Raw genomic sequence first — 9,359 nt, forward strand, 5'->3', positions numbered from 1 at the left:
GTACAAAGGATAACATCAACGTACAATTGCCTATGTATTATTTCTAAAAACTAGGAAACAAATTTTGACTAGTTGATGTAGACCAGGGACCACTTTCTGGCTGCTTTGATTTATTCTAAAGCAAAAACGTGCATGGAATAAAACCAATTTTGAATTAGTCTTAACAAAAACCACATATGTTACATAACACAAAGTATGCAGTTTTGTATAGCATTTGTGCAGGGAACTACAAAAAAGTTCTTGGTCATACTCAATTAAGTTCTTAACAGCTATAAACCCTCTAGAACTATAACTAACAATGATTGAAAAAAAAATTTGGTTGATTTTTTTACCGCTTTTGTGACGACTTGTTCTTGGAAGCTTTTATTTTCTCTACTGCCTATTATCAAAATACATGATTAGTTATATATTTACATATACAAATATTTTTAAAAATAAATAAATCATTTGATTTCCTTGCCTTTGTTACCCTGTCACCGTTGAACCCATTTTCAGTCGCCAAGAAGTTTAACAATCCCTGGAAAATGATATTATCATGCCTTTGTTACTTATCTCTTTTTATTAAAGTATTTTCAAATTTACCTTTTATAACCCTATTAATTCTGCACAAATAAGGGATACCCAAAGATCTGAAAAGGGATCCAAAGAAAGCGTCTTAATTTGATAAGTCAACATTAAAACTGAAAGAAATAGCAAAAGATAAAGCCATAGAACCTGAAAAAGAGGGAGTTCAGATCTAATTGATTCTGCACTAGATATAGAAAATAACAATGTGGTTGAGACACGTGGCGAAGGCAATAACTCTGTAGAAAAGAAAACCAGTAGTGAAAAAAGAAAATCATTAGAAAAGTTATAAAAAATCCAAAGCAGGAGACAAAGCCATACAAACTGATACATTAGATTCCAAGAAATTGGATGCTGAAACCACGTCATGCTTCTTGCAGTTAAACAATACAAACTCTAAGTTCTGAAGGAAGGGAAGAATCCACCAAGATCAAGATCTCTAAAGGAAGATGAAGATTTCCAGAAAATAAGGTTTTTTCTACTATTAATTTTCATATATCTTTGGCACACTGACTATTACAAACCATTAGCCTCTATTCATAGAGAAGTTTAGTAGACAAGGAATTGACACATGCAATGAGATGAAAACTGGTACAAAAAGGTACTGTGGGAAGCATTTCCTGCTACTTTTGTTGAAAATGTGATTCGTCTCACTTATGTATCTTTGTGGTGATAAATGAGCTGAGAATGGAGACAAATCATGGCTTGCATGGGTGATCTATTTGCACCAAAAGTGTTGGGCACACACATATGTTGATTGTTGATTGAATGTGCATGTAATAAGTAATAACATTTTGCAATTGTAATTTACAGGTAATCTGTGCATTTGGAAGAATTGGAACTATGTTTGGATGTGATAAGTACAAGATTAAACCTGATCTTCTCTCAATAGCAAAGGTATAATCATAATCACTAAACATTATATAAATAAAAACAATTAAAATTAGATACAAAGGCATTGACCTTCACCTATGGAAGACCAACGTTGACCTTTTGCATGGTAAACATGGACTAGGTGGACAACATTCAAGTCATGATAGTGTTTTGGGCTCTTTATTGGCCAAGGGTAGTTGCATCAGTTATTCCATCTGGCTAATCATTCAGGTCTGTTTATATTAATGAAGAGATTATCATAAAAATAATGACTAAAATAAGGAAATTTACTATTGTAAAATTGATAGATCGTCATTTGGTAGAAGAATAATAAAAAGTTATCACTTCATTAAATGGACCTTATATATTAATACCCCTGATTTTATGTTAATATCCCTGCAATGACAAAAAAAAAATACCCCTGCAATGATTATTTTATTGGTGGTTGATTTTTAAATCATTAATTTAGTTGCAGGTTTTTAAAAATTCTAGACTTATTAACCAATGAGTATTTTTGTAATTTAATCAAGTAAATAACGGAAAGAGGCCCAATGTCATTCATTCATGGTGAAGGAAGTATGTGAAGAGACTGTCTCAGAGAAGGTTGAATCTGAAGAAGGGTTAAAACTTTCTAATAGTGTTAATATCGATCTGAATGAGAACGAAATAGCAAGAAAGTTGAAGATGAAGAAAAGGAACAAGAGGTTTATGTGTCAGGAAAAGGTTTAGGGGATGATATTACAAGTTCACAAGATGCAACATTTGAGGATATAAAAGAAACAACTGGTGAGCATGTTACTACAGTGGCCTATATAGAGGAGGAACAGGCTCTAAACTCAACGCCTAAGGAGATCCTTAAGGAAGAAGCAGAGGACCAATCAAGTGATGCTCAAGAGGTAATTCATGTTCATTCTAAGTAAACCCTAACTATTCCTAAAAGGTTTTACAGTTTTAATTGTAGATCAATCTAACTAGAACTTGAAATGTATTGTTAAATGTACTCAAAATACTTGTGTTCATATAGGTAAGTGAGCAGGATGAAAGTGGAGCAAACAAAAAAATAGAACACGAATTAAATTACAGTCAATGAAGATGTGATTGAAGTATGTGAAGAAACTCACTTAAAGAAGGGTAAATTTGAAGGGGTAGAACCTTCTGACAAAGATGCCGGTTGTTGTTCACAGAGGTGAGTTGCAGGTTGGACCAGCAGTGAGAGGGAGAATGTAATGCGTCGACGACTTTGGAGTAGCTGGAGGGCTTTGCTGCCGGGGGTGACGGCGGAGTTGATGTCGGAGGTGACGTCGTTGGCGGAGGCAGTGGCCGGCTTGCAGATCGGAGATGCGGTGAGAGGAGCAAGAGTCTCGTGTGAACGAGAAAGCGAAATCGAAAGCGAAAGTGAGGGTAGGGCAAAATCTAAGCGTGCTTTCTCTCAGTAACATTACGTGTATTTACCAAATTGCCCCATCTATTTAAAAAAGTAAAAAAGAAATTGGAATTTCACTAACGGATTTCCGACGGAAGTTCAAATTTGGTGAATTCCGTTGGTAAACCGTCGGAAAGTTGTAACGAGTTACTGACCAATTTTATTCTGTTGCGAAACCATCGCAAAAACGTTGCTAATATCACAGTAAGTTGTCTGTTGGAAATCTGTCGGAAATCTGTTGCTTTTTTCCGACGGAATTTTCCGTCGCTAAAATTCTGTCGCTGTTGCTCTATTTTCTAGTAGTGATATATATATATATATATATATATATATATATATATATATATATATATATATATATATATATATATATATATATATATATATATATATATATATATATATATATATATATATATAAAAGTGTTAGAAGAAACAAAACACAAGATGGATAAGCAAAACTCAAGATAGCCTTTTTTTCTTTCTCAATACAAAACATGGTTCTGTAATATTTTCCATAAAATTACATGGTCGTGTAATGCCTTGTAAACCTCATTAAACGATCGTGTTTTGCCATGGAAAAACATTCTGTGACTACGTAATTCTATCGCATACATATGTTTCCCTCTTTCGACATCCTAATTTTCTTGTAATTTCAAGAACCCATCCAATTACTCAAATGATTTCCAAAAGCTGTTAAAACAACTCAAAAAAGGAACATTGGCAATCTTCAAAGTTTATATCCCTGAAAATACACAAATTTGCTAAGATCATTTCATAAATCAAATTGGAAGACAAAGGGATAAATAAGCACTTAAGTTGTACCAATTCATTGTGTGTGAAAGGCAAATGAACCAATAAGACCAAACATGATTCCTACAACTTAACGCATATGAAATTAATAGGTCATGAATATTATCCATTCATTAATTGGGTTCAAATTTTCATATTTACTTCAATGAAGCGCAACATCTCATAAAAGCTCCATAATTTGATTTTAGAATAGGAATCATCATATATGTTTGAAAACAAATTTGTAACACCATTAGATTCACAAAATTGGATCTATGATTCTTAAAAATTGAAATCACCCAAATCATCCCCATGACTGATAGTGGACTTGCTAACTCCTTAAGATTTGTCGTATGTTGGATTTGGACCAAATTTCAAATAAATCTCAGCATTAGTCACAATTAATAAATATATCATGGATTTGTAGTTACGTACATTCATTAATCATAAAATCAAGATCAATTCTAGATGATAGTCACTAAATTTAAATTTCACTTTCTGTGCTTGGGAAAACCCATCAAAATAAACAAAATCATCTCAATGTCACTTCTGTTAGCTTGTTGGAGATTAAGGATGGATCATGGAGTGAAATTACAACATAGTTTCAATTGAACCCAATGGGTTTAGAGCGAAACAAAACTTAGAGATCCTAATCGCCAATAAAATGAAATTTAAGAGAAAATAAATGAGAAAACTACTTATAGTTGCTAATTTTAGAATTAATTTGACAAGTCTTCAAATGGAATCTCTAAGAATCAAAGCATCATACATTTAATTAGGAAAGTCAATTTGAAAGGAAAAGGGAGATTGATTTCACATAAAGGTGGACTGAGAGAAGAAGATAAATAAAACGAAACCATCTTTGGTTACTTAGGCAAGTATGGCCCTTCCTAGAAAATGTATTTTCATAATTACTCTAAACTAAAGTATTTTCATAATTACTCCAAACTCAACTAAAGCCATCCTTGGTTACTTAGGGGACCGATATCCCATAACACCACCACCATAGCCCTTTCATGACCTTTTTTTTCTTCGTATATACATCATGTCACCCTTAATTGTAAGCCTTTTTTCGACAAGTGAAAACCACATTACTTGTTCTATTAGCAACACTGGCACCTTGAACCGAAACTTGACCCCCGTAGACCATTCATCATTGGAAACATATCAATTGCCACCGAAAGATACACCCATTACACTGTCAAACAAAAACAAAAACAAAACAAAACATTCCAATTTTTTGCACGAAATTTATTTAAACCTTTGAACACTCGATTGACCAACATACAATCGAATCTACTTCACTATTTGATAATAATAAAAAAAAAAACTATTTCTGAATAAACTAACTAGAGTAGCACTTCCTTGATTTAAAATCCCAAGTGGAAATTAAATGGATCACCACCCAATTGAAACTTCACACCCCTTATTCAATCCCTTTGAAATGGTAGTCAAACCCTTATTCTTAAATCCTAAGAGCACTAGTATACCTCTTTGAGAACTTTAATCGAACACTTTGTCAACTTACTTTGATATCCACCACCAACACAAAAATATTTATAGAGGGACCCTGAAAAGTGAATCAAAAAATCACACATTAGGTCATTCTAATAATCAAATATGAAATTAGACTTGCCTCTCATGACTTGGATTCCCAATATTTTCCATGAATCAGACCATTTGTTATAGATGATGTTTCTGTTTTCCTTTTGTGTTTACTGATGAAGAAACCTCGGTGAAGATTAAAATGAATCATCATACAGTGAATCTCCAAGTCTTTCAATTAATCCATTTATAAAACAAAAAATTAGACAATAACCTGAATCAATTGAAACCCATACTGAATCTAAAGAACTCCTCTCTAGCTTCAATACCACTTGTTTTGCATTTGTGAAAACATTAACCAAATAATTAGGAAGAAAATGTAGAAGAAATTAACAAAGAATGATCTAAAAAATAAAATATTCTTAAATGTGTATGTATGTGGTTAAATTTCAAGATAAAGAGAACAACAACAAAGAACTAAGACCATCTCTGACCCCATCTCCAATTGATATGCATTTATTCCGTTAATAATGGAGGACAAAATGTAGTAAATAATGTTTTATCTCCAACCATACTTTATTTTTTAGCCTATTTTTTATCCCAAAAAAATATTCCTAATGTATTCCGTTTTGCAACATACATAATTTCTCAAACACATTCATTCTACTAATTAGATTTTAACAAACATATAATTTATTTTTTTTCATTAGAATAATATTAAATAATTTATATTATATTTTATATCATATTTATAAGTAACTATTATAAATAAATTCGATACATGGAAAGTAAAGTTTATATTTATAAGTTTGTATTAAATATGTTATCGTTTTCTAAAATTTTGATATATATTTAAATTTTTATATAAATTCGATACATAGAAAATAAACTTTACATTTATGATTACTTAATATAATTAATTAATAAAGGTAAGCTAGAAATGTATAATTATATGAAAAGAATGACTAAAACCGAAAACTGAAACTTCATCCCTATTTATGAAAAATAGAATAGTGTTACTCTATATTTTGGATAATATTATTCATATTTCCATAAATGAAGGGAAAAATGAGATAGGGTTTGAGAATAATGAGAGAAACAATAGAATATGATTGATGAATAATAAGAAAAAAAATGGAGAAAAAATAGCTTTTTAAGATAGATTAGAGATGCTCTAAAATGGCAATTAAAAAACTCTCATGTACCATTTAACCTATTTACACTAACGCCGCCTACACTATAGTTATTGACACATTAACCCTAACTTAGTTCTAATGCCACATTCTACTACACCCTAAATGATTATGCTATGTTTTCTTATTGTTTCTTTACTTTAACAATCCTCATTCGGGACATTCTAAGTTCATTTAACGTTTTGGAGCATCACACCATCTTTTCTATATTTTTGACATCATTGTTTATGATCAATTTAATCATTTGAATTGTATACCTTATGAGAGCATCCCCATTATGTATACATGTTAATGATATTTTTTTTTAAAAAGAAATATCTTCCTACTTTTCCTTTCTATCTATATTTCTATTCATTTAAAATTATGACTTAATTTCTCATTTTTATTATGTTCATTTACGACATATCAGATAAGAAGCACTCTGTGTTGTGTTCCGGACAAAGCTTTCTGTAATAAGGTTATGAGTTGTTAAAACTTCATGTGGCAGTACAACTAGTGTAAGATATATGTAGTTACATTGATTTATTCTTTAAAAGAGACTTTAGTAAGAGATGAAGAACTCTAATAAATATAAAAATATATATGACACTGTTGCACCATCGATACACATACACTAACATTTTCCACAACAATGGCTATCAAATGAGCATATATGGATGTGTTAAGTAAATGAAGTGTGAGACGTCCGCTTTAATGCCATGTAAGATATATGTTTGAGGTTGTTGATTTACTATTCAAAAGAGTCTTTATAGAGATAAGATATCTTTAACATTTCAACATGCTAAATTATATTTTTTCTGTGTATAATACAAAATAGAAGATGGGTGTTTAGCTGTTAAATATTTGATTTGATTTTGTATTTGATGAAGTTAAACAGCTTCCTTCCAACTTGTAGTTTGAGATACCATATGCAAAAAAGACAAAACTGTAAAATTGGTCCCTATCGTATTCAAAAACTTTGGATATGATCCAAAAAGTTTCCAATTTGCATGGATTGTCCAAAATCAAGGTTTTCTTTTGGTTTTGGTCCTGATAATCTTAAAATGTTTATTTTAACCTTTTTATTTCTTTTTTTCTATTTTTTATTTAGTTTAGTATTTAAAAAATTATAAAAAAAAAATAAAAAACAAATATCACCTACTCCTCTTCACGACTCCACCCACGGTACCCTCTCTCTCTCTCTCTCTCTCTCTCTCTCTCTCTCTCTCTTCTTCTTCTTCTTCTTCTTCTTCTTCACCTGCACGTCAAAACGAAAAAAAAAACCTTGATTTTTTGCTACAGATTACACTTCTTCATTTTCACCTGAAAATCACAAAGGAAAATAAAAAAACTTGATTATTTTCTACAAATTACATGCACAATAAGACCCCCAAAAAACATGGTTCTTCAATTTATTTTGCTCACCTTCAATAACCAACTCCTATTCTTCAATGATCAAACACAAACACCGCATTTTAGAATCTCTCTTTCTCTCTCTCTCTCTCTCTATCTTCTATCTATCTATCTATCTATCTATCTATCTATCTCTCTCTCTCTCTCTCTCTCTCTCTCTCTCTCACACACACACACACACATGTTTCTCCCAAGCGCTAGATTAGTTCTCCTTCTTCCCTGTTATTGCAATTGAAGATTGGTAGTCGACTGCATTTGCATCTTTTTTCTTTACTTCCTTTAATTTTTCCCAAAATAGAGAGTTGAGCGGGGGTGTTCGTCTCCGGTGAGATTTTCCAACGAATACAGGAGGAAGATGATACAGTTCGATGTTGAATTTGGAGGAAATATGAGGGCGGACACGTAGTCGGCGGTCATTGTACCTCTCGATTTGGAAGAGCTGAGAAATCAAACCCAATCAAGACCATGCCTCCCTTATTTGGTGTATGCAGATCTATAACCCTCTATCTTCATGTACCATTAATTTGGAACACCTCAATTCTTCATCATCCAAGTAACCAGCGTTTTCCGAGAAATCCACTGTGAACCACCTTCATCTACCACCGGAGACAACCTCCCTCGTCTTCTTCTCTCATACAGTCAAATCAGTTATGGCTTCCGATTGATTTATCTATTTTCTAAAATGAACTAGAAACGATTGACTTTCATACTATTTGGAAACAATCGATGTTCTCAAAATCAAAATGATAAACTTTGGGTGTGTCTCTATTTATTTGGATTTAGGTGAAATGGTGGGTGGGTTCTTGTGATACATACAATACTTTGTGTATATGTGAGAGAGAGAGAGAGAGAGAGAGAGAGAGAGAGAGAGGCGAGGAAGAAGAAGATGATAGAGAGAGGGGGGAGGAGTGGTGGAATTATGAGGTGGGCCTTTTATTTATTAATATTTACAAAATAGAAAATATAAAAAAGAAAGAAAAAAAGATATTTAAAGTGCAAAACATTCAATTCAAGTACTCCATGGATCAAAACTACAAAAGTTTCTTAATTTTAGGATCAAAACCAAATGAAAACCTTGATTTTTGACTATCCATGCAAGTTGAAATTTTTTTGGATCATATCCAAAGTTTTTTGAATACCACAGGGACCAATTGTGCAGTTTTGTCTAAAAAAAAAAAAAAATTACCAATGCAATTATAAAAGACGTAAAAGTTCATATGACGTATCAAACAACTTGAGGTCCGTAATCATCGTTTTTTTTTTTCTTCTTATTCTAAAAGTATCAATGGACCGAACCAAAAGGCGCATTGCAAAAGAATAAATCATCTTAATCTTCGTAAAGCAATTTCAATTTTAAGCCAGTATTAAGACGAATCAAATCAATCTTTTTTCGTGGAACGTTATAGCCATTAAAACAACCAAATCCATATTCTTCTTATTGCTTTCGAACAAGAATACATCTCATTGTCAAAAGTAGATGGTCTTTCTAGTAATTACGACATTCAGTTATACCTTTAAAACAAAACTTACATATATTAAAATATGTCGTAAATATTCGAGTGTTCGAAATAGAAATA

Source organism: Lactuca saligna, chromosome 3 (assembly GCF_052625555.1).
Source record: "Lactuca saligna cultivar CGN05327 chromosome 3, ASM5262555v1, whole genome shotgun sequence".
In the NCBI taxonomy this organism is placed as follows: domain Eukaryota; kingdom Viridiplantae; phylum Streptophyta; class Magnoliopsida; order Asterales; family Asteraceae; genus Lactuca; species Lactuca saligna.